The following is a 7310-nucleotide window of genomic DNA, read 5'->3' as shown; positions in this document are numbered from 1 at the left end:
ATTTTCAAACAATGTTTCCCATAATAGGGACTTCAGGGTCAAGTAAACAAATGGCATTTCATGTATATCAAACCGTAAAATCGGATTAGCACAAATGTATAGATCCTAAATAAATAATTGTTGGCAGCGATGGAATATGAATTGTTTATTTTTGACAGTGAATATTAAGTTAAGGGCTGCGATGTGGCGTTTGCAGTATGTTAGTATAGGAAGTGTGCTGTATGTGTGTGTGTGTGTGTGTGTGTGTGTGTGTGTGTGTGTGTGTGGGTGCGTTCGTGTGCGTTCGTGTGCGTGCGTGCGTGTCTGCCATCCAGTGAGTGGGATGCCGATGAAGGGAAGGGCAGTCGTTGGTACAGTACTGGGCGAGGGGGGGGGGGGGGGGGGGGGGGGGGGGGGCGAGGTCCATTCCTGCGATTCAACATGACACCACTTGCACTAAGACTGGCGACAGCTGCGTATGCGCATGCCGGCCATTCTGTTTGTTGTAGGGGATTACGCCACGATAAAAGCCCCAGTGACGAGCGCTCGTGGCTGGGCCTTGCAACTACTGTTTCGCCCCGACTTAGCAGGCTTTGGGCCGGGGCCCTCCGGAGCGCTGTGAAAACACAGGTGGGACGCTTCATTCTGAACGGGGAATGAATGGAGGGCATTCTAATGATGACGAACCTGACAGCAGAATACAGTTAATGAATGAATGGGTGAGTGGATGAATGAATGAACGGAGGGCATTCTAATGTCAAGCATATGGGGAGTGGGGACTGCCCATAAGCCATTAGTCAGACCGGTTGAGACTCACCTGTGCTGCAGGTTAAAAATCACCCGTGGCTCCCGACAAGCGTGGTGGGCCCCCAGGAAGGCTCTCCAGTGTTGAGGGCCCTATTGGTCAGAGCTGAGAATGCAGGCGGGCCCCTGGATTTCCCTGAGGAAACCCTGTGCAGCTCGGGTTTAACATTGAGCACTTGGTCCAAATCGCTCCGGTCCGGTCGCTCCGGTCCTCCCTCTATCCTTTTATAACTCTGGTTAAAACGAATCTGTGCTGCTCTGAAATCTTTGGGAAGCGTTTGGTTCTGACATGCTTCCTCTCAATTAGTATTTAATATATATTTTTTATCCCACGATTTTGTAACCCATTTTTCACCCCTGTGTCAATCATCTAATGTGATCCTGGGCTCTACACACCCTCCTCCAACCTATAGTCCCCGGACTTGAACTCATGCTTGCTTCCTTCATGCCTGAGTGTCCAAGTTGCTCCTTTACACCTGACAGGGGGGAGTTTCCCTGGTTGGACGTAGCGTGTGGAAGGAACACGTTATTCCAACCAGTTTTTTTCCCTCCATCCGGCTGGCCAGGGCGAGGCAGTTTAGTGACCAGGATTACTGCATGTTTTTTGTGAGGGTACATACCCTAGGGGACACGGGGAGAACATGCAAACTCCACACAGAAAGGCCCTTTTGCCAACCCCGCCTTCGGGTATGGGCACTGATGACGCGGAGGAGGAAACACACCGCCTGCAGCACCCACAGCGTCCCGAGCGGGAATCAAACCCAGGACCTTCTAGCTGTGAGGCGACAGCACTACCAACTGTGCCACCGTGCCCCCTCAATTACTAGTATGGTTTGGTTTTTCACTAGTTCTCAAACTGGCCCACTCAGGGGTCATTGAAACACAAACGGCTTGTTTAATGGAGCTCATAGCTGAAGTTCAGGAGCAGGACCACACCTCCAACACAGCTACCTCAATCAATCCATTCAAGCCACCTCCAATCGGGTCACCTCCACCTGTGTATATAAAGCCCATCCAACCCACTGTTCTAATTTGGGCCTGGACAGAGGCTTTTGTGCTGGTTCTGGACAACGGTGTATCTGACGGGCACCGGACACTGCACTCCCTGTGGTGGTGTGGAACGCGTGTGTCGAATTTTAAGTCGGTGGGGCGAACGGTTCTCGAGTTACGTGGGTTAACATAACATTGACATAAAGAGACAAGGCACATAGATGGATAAAGCCATTTATAATACTTATCGCACATATTAATGGTTGTTTTAATGTTTGGCAAAAATATTTTAAACTTTTGTCATCTTTTGTCACGAACTGCAGTCACTCACAACTGGCCAATACAAAAAAAGATACTGGTTCTGTTTAGAATGAATTGTCGTCTCTCATCTTTCCGCAAAATAATAAAATGCTGATCAGTAAGGTGCTCGTTATCGTTTTGGGCTAAACAAATAATTAGAAGAAAAAAAGGGCAGGGTACAACTACAACACTGTACACTTTTTTAATTTCCCACTCCTCACTCACTTCTTGGTGTTCGAACATGCTGACTAGAGTTGCTGTTTCCACTTCATTTTGTCTTTATGTTGCTGTTCATTGTGTATTGTTGTTTTGCTCTTGGTATTTCAGTATATTTCTCTGGTTACTGACTGTACAGTACTTTGTTGTACTCTATAACCATAGAACACTAAACCTTATGTTTAGTGTGATTTTCATAACGTTGTAGCAGTGACATTGTAGATTAAGGTATAAGGTATTAAGGTTTGTTTCCCTGCCCACATGCCACATCCCTCTTTTTTTCTACAGGCAGGTGTTCTGGTGAATTTCACCTGGATTTAGTGATACTACTAGCCTGACACTCAGTCTGAATTTTCATTTAGTTTCACTTCAATCGCCAGAACATATTTTCTTAATGGGCGTGGCTAGCGATTCAGGGCTGGAGCCAGGCTACCACAATGGCCTGGGCTTTTTGGCTGGACCAATTCTCACATGTCCCAGGAATGGGTGGATCAAAGGAGAAGATCCCAGCTCAATTTTTTTTTAATATTCTTTAAAATAATACCCACATTTTTCACCTATGTTTCACCATTAGCTGTTTTTCGTTGTTTTGTGAAACTTCATGTTGAACTATTAAAGAACAGTACCTCAAATTGCAATGCATTGTTGTATAGCTTAATATATTTCGATGAGTAATATGTTGTATGGAATGTAAATAGTGATAGTGTGACAAACGTTTTGTGAAGGTTTAGTGTTCTAGGGATAAATAAAGTGGATTGGATTGGATTGAAAAATTTGGCCTGCCCTGGTGCTCACACGCAGGCCGGTGATGTATGTTGTGACCGGGACGGGACGGGACTGGACAGGACAGGACAGGACAGGCCGACCCAAAGCAAGGAGGGCTGAAAATGCTCTCCTCCTTCACCTCCTCCTCCTCCTCCTCCAAACTCAGCTGTCTCACAATGTGCTGCTGCTTGTCACCGAGAGGAGCAAAAACACTGTGCCTTGTGACAAGGTCCACACACACGCACGCACGCACACTCACACGCATTGCACGCGCATGCTCACGCACGCACATACTGTACATACTGTACATACGTACAGACTTTTAGAATAGACTATTTGCAGTCCAAACTACAACAATTTAAAACAGTGGGTTTCCTTTTTTCATATCAAGGTCCATTGTTTTTTTCTGCGTTTGAGCTACGGACCACCATTTGATGAGATTTAGCCTCTCAGACCCAAAACTAAAGGATATGTTGTTGTCGTGGGATAAGATCTTGTCCACAATTCCATGCTGTATTGATGTTGGTATACCATAGATGTTGATAACAGGCAAACATTGATCAAAATAACAATTCTCCTACATTCTCTAATTGTGTAGACTTCTTGTAAATTACTTAATGCTGATGTTTAACAACAACAATCCAAATACACCACTTTAGTGAAATCACCCCCTCCCCCATATCATACAACAGCTGTGGGCATTCAGTTCAGGTGGGTGGTGCTAAGGTGAAAACCAAGTAGGCTATACCTAATTGAACATTTCAGAAAAAAATCTTCCTAGTATAATCTCAGTAGCATAGGCGGCGGGTGTGTAAGGCTAGGGAAGGCTTAGCCTTCCCAAAAAATATGCTGGGTATTTTTTTAAATATATATAATATGTGCACAGCATTATATAGAAGGCTATTGTGTGCGTGTGTGTGTGTGTGTGTGTGTGTTGTCGTGTGTGTTGATCGCTGATCGGGTAGGCTATACACTATACAGCAACTGGCCTAATCAGCATATGATTGGCTACGTACTATTGGTATGTCTGTAAACCTCGTCCTTCCAGTCGCTTTGTAGCAAACAGTAGTGCGCGCTGGTTTGTTTTGGGAAACAGCAAAACGCAAAATGTCTTTTTCAAGGCAAAGATAAAGTAATTCAGAAGAAGAAGCTGTGAGTCGGCTGTCAGAAGTCAGCAGCACCAGTGCCCGCACGGTTCACACCACTGCAGCAACACTGACACGTTCAGCGGAGTGGCTGCTGTCTCTGTGCCGTCTGTGAAGAGCCCCCCCCCCCCCCCCCCAATGCAATTCTATAGCCTACCCAAAGGTAAAACACACCCGCCGCCTATGCTCAGTAGCCTACTTGTCAGGTAGTACCTGATGATCACGTTTTAAGAGGGGGGGGGGGGGGGGGGGGGTGGATCACGGCACACCATCTTTAATATTTTGGACACATTTGGTTTCTGCACCGTATGAACATATGTCTTGTTCATACTTCTTAACTGGGTTTTAATTTAATCCCTGCTCCTCCAGAGTTCCTAAACTGGTGCTACTAACATATATGTTTAGGTTAGTAGTGTCAGTGTTGCCAACTCTCGTGAGAGAAATTAGCCAACCCACCTCCAAAAACAAGCCAACTCTTGTGGGAGAAATAAACCAAATCTCCCCTCCAAAAACAAGGCAAAACATATATGACCATATAATCCTAATACAAAGTCGTGGGAAATCAGCGGGATTGGCAACCTTGGTTTGTATTTACACACAGTGAGTAAACACTGACCCCCCCCCCCTCCCCCCCACACACCAATCCCCCCCTGCAGGGAGGAGGCAGCTCAAGTGTTCACTTGAAAATGCTGAGAGGGAACTTGTCCTTGGAGTGTGACTGACACCTCTGACACTACACTGGTCCCCTTCCCCCTACACACCAAAACACAGTACACGCGCGCACGTACGCACACACACACACACACACACACACACACACACACACACACACACACACACACGTTCTCCATCTATTGCTGACAATGGGGTTAAGATGACAGGAGGTTATGAGTGACTCCGACACACTGCGCCTCCCCCAGCCCTCCCCCCCAGTCCCACACAGACGTCTTTGTCCCCTGACTCCACCATCAGTGACGATCCATCACAGACTAACCTGACAGCCTCACCGCCAGCCAGGCCAGCGCTGGCCCCGGACGGACTGATAGCCCTGCCTGGGCGCCACGTTCCACCATGTGCCCCCTTCCTTAACCCGAAACTACACCACCATGCTGCCCCCCCCCCCCACCCCCCACCGGGCAGGCAGCCCGGACCATGCACGTACGTCGGCCTCATGCCAAGAACTGAATAAACACTGAAATCCTAATATCGTTATGGTCGTAGCAGAAGTGTGTGTTTGTATTTAAACACACTTATTTTCCTGACACGTTTTGAGCTGCTATACTTGTGCTGTCTTTTGTGTTTTTTTTAATGGTGCAACCACACCTTAGAACCAGCAATGACCATCCGTTCCTATATGTCTGTCCGTATGTTTAGGGTACCAACGGGTACCACTCACTTCAGAGCAGGTCTGATTATTTTGTTTGTTGAACAAGAACATGAACAATGAATAAAATTTAGATTTTTTTTGTTTTGAAAAAAATTAAAGTTGTAACTATAGCACATTTTCGTATTGATGGAAATGCACAGGTAGACAGAGACAAGTTGAATTGGTCGGCTATACATAAGAGTGTGACCAGCGAGTTTGACGTGTTTGGTTTCAGACCATCCGGGCCTGCCCTGCAGCACCACAACTTAAAAAAAGTAAAAAAAAAAAAAAAATTGTGAGAGTTATAGTTTTAGGGGAACCAGCCGTGATATATGAGTTTGTGTCTTGTGAGTTGGCATAGATAGAAGTGAAGTGGTTGTTAAAGGCTTGAGAGATATGGGATCCGAGACTATTTCATTATTCATTTTGAGATGTTTTTATTGCTTTTATTGAGAAAGCAAAGAAAATTTATTCCAGAACAGTTTTGGAACTGTTAAGCTGTTTTTATAGTAGTCAGATTGTGCGTTCCTTGTTTTGGTTTTGCATAAATTCCTCAGGTGTTTGTAGTTTTCCCATGTCAACAGGGTCTTTGGATTTTCGATGTTTGTGCCAGGCTTTATTAGCCTGGTCAAACCACTCCCCCTGCTGGACAACATTTGCATTCTGCCAGAAGGGAGAGTCTGGTGTCTCTCGGGCAGAGACGATGTCCTCCGGACCAAATCACACCGGAGCGGTATGTGGCTGTATGCGGCCGCTATAGGCAGGATCAACGCGAGACTGATGACATATTGAAGCTGTGCCACAGCACAAATGTAAAAACCTAACAAGACTACAACTCAAAATTATTATGGAGATATCAGATTGTTGTCCCGCTGCTTCCGGTTAATCATTTCTGCTTGAGAGCCCAGATGCAGGCAGGAGGGAGTGCAGTACTTTCATCCGACGGAGCATTGGTCCGAACGACAACCTACCTCCTCCCTCACCCTAACCCTAACCTCCCCCAGGGCAGACACCTAAACCTAACCGCAACCCTCTTCCGACCCGCAGCGCACCTCGGAGCATTGCCCCGTCGGGCCTATGAGTTGTCGGACAAAAGGATGCCCCCCGGCAGGAGGAGGGAACTTGTGTACTCAATACTGCCGCAATCTGGCAGAGTCAGGTTAAGGCTATATCTTTGCTTGTAAAGATTGATAAGTTGGCACGCATCGGCCCCAGAGCTCCGGCATTGGTCGAGGCTCTACACTCATTTAACTCTATCCTTGTCATGTGGGCTACGTCTGTGATTAATATCCATTTGGTATTTTATACTCGCCACGCTATAGCTAGATAGCGGAAGCATGTCACCGAATTTAATTAGAGACAGTGTGAGCTACTAGGCGATACAATCTCCTGGAAGGGATTAGCACCCGGTGGCTAAGCTAACACTAATGCTAGTTGTAACAGGGTCGTTCCCCCGGATGTTAGCTCGGTGTTAGGTATTATCCCTCTCTGTCTCTCTGACCAGTGGTGGAAAGTAACTAAGTACATGTACTTAAGTAGGCTACTGTAAGTAAAAAAAATAGGTATTTGTGCTTTACTTGAGTATTTCCAATTTCCAATACTTTTACTTCTACTCCACTGCATCTCGAAGGCAAATATTTTACTTTTTTTTCTATTTTACTCCAGTACAATTATTTAAAAACTTTACTAGTTACTTTGTAGATTTAGATTATAATTACAAAACACACATTACCCACTTCAGCACT

Source organism: Protomyctophum parallelum, assembly GCF_964188405.1.
Source record: "Protomyctophum parallelum genome assembly, chromosome: 8".
Taxonomy (NCBI): Eukaryota; Metazoa; Chordata; class Actinopteri; order Myctophiformes; family Myctophidae; genus Protomyctophum; species Protomyctophum parallelum.
Note: the sequence above shows the minus strand (reverse complement) of the source record.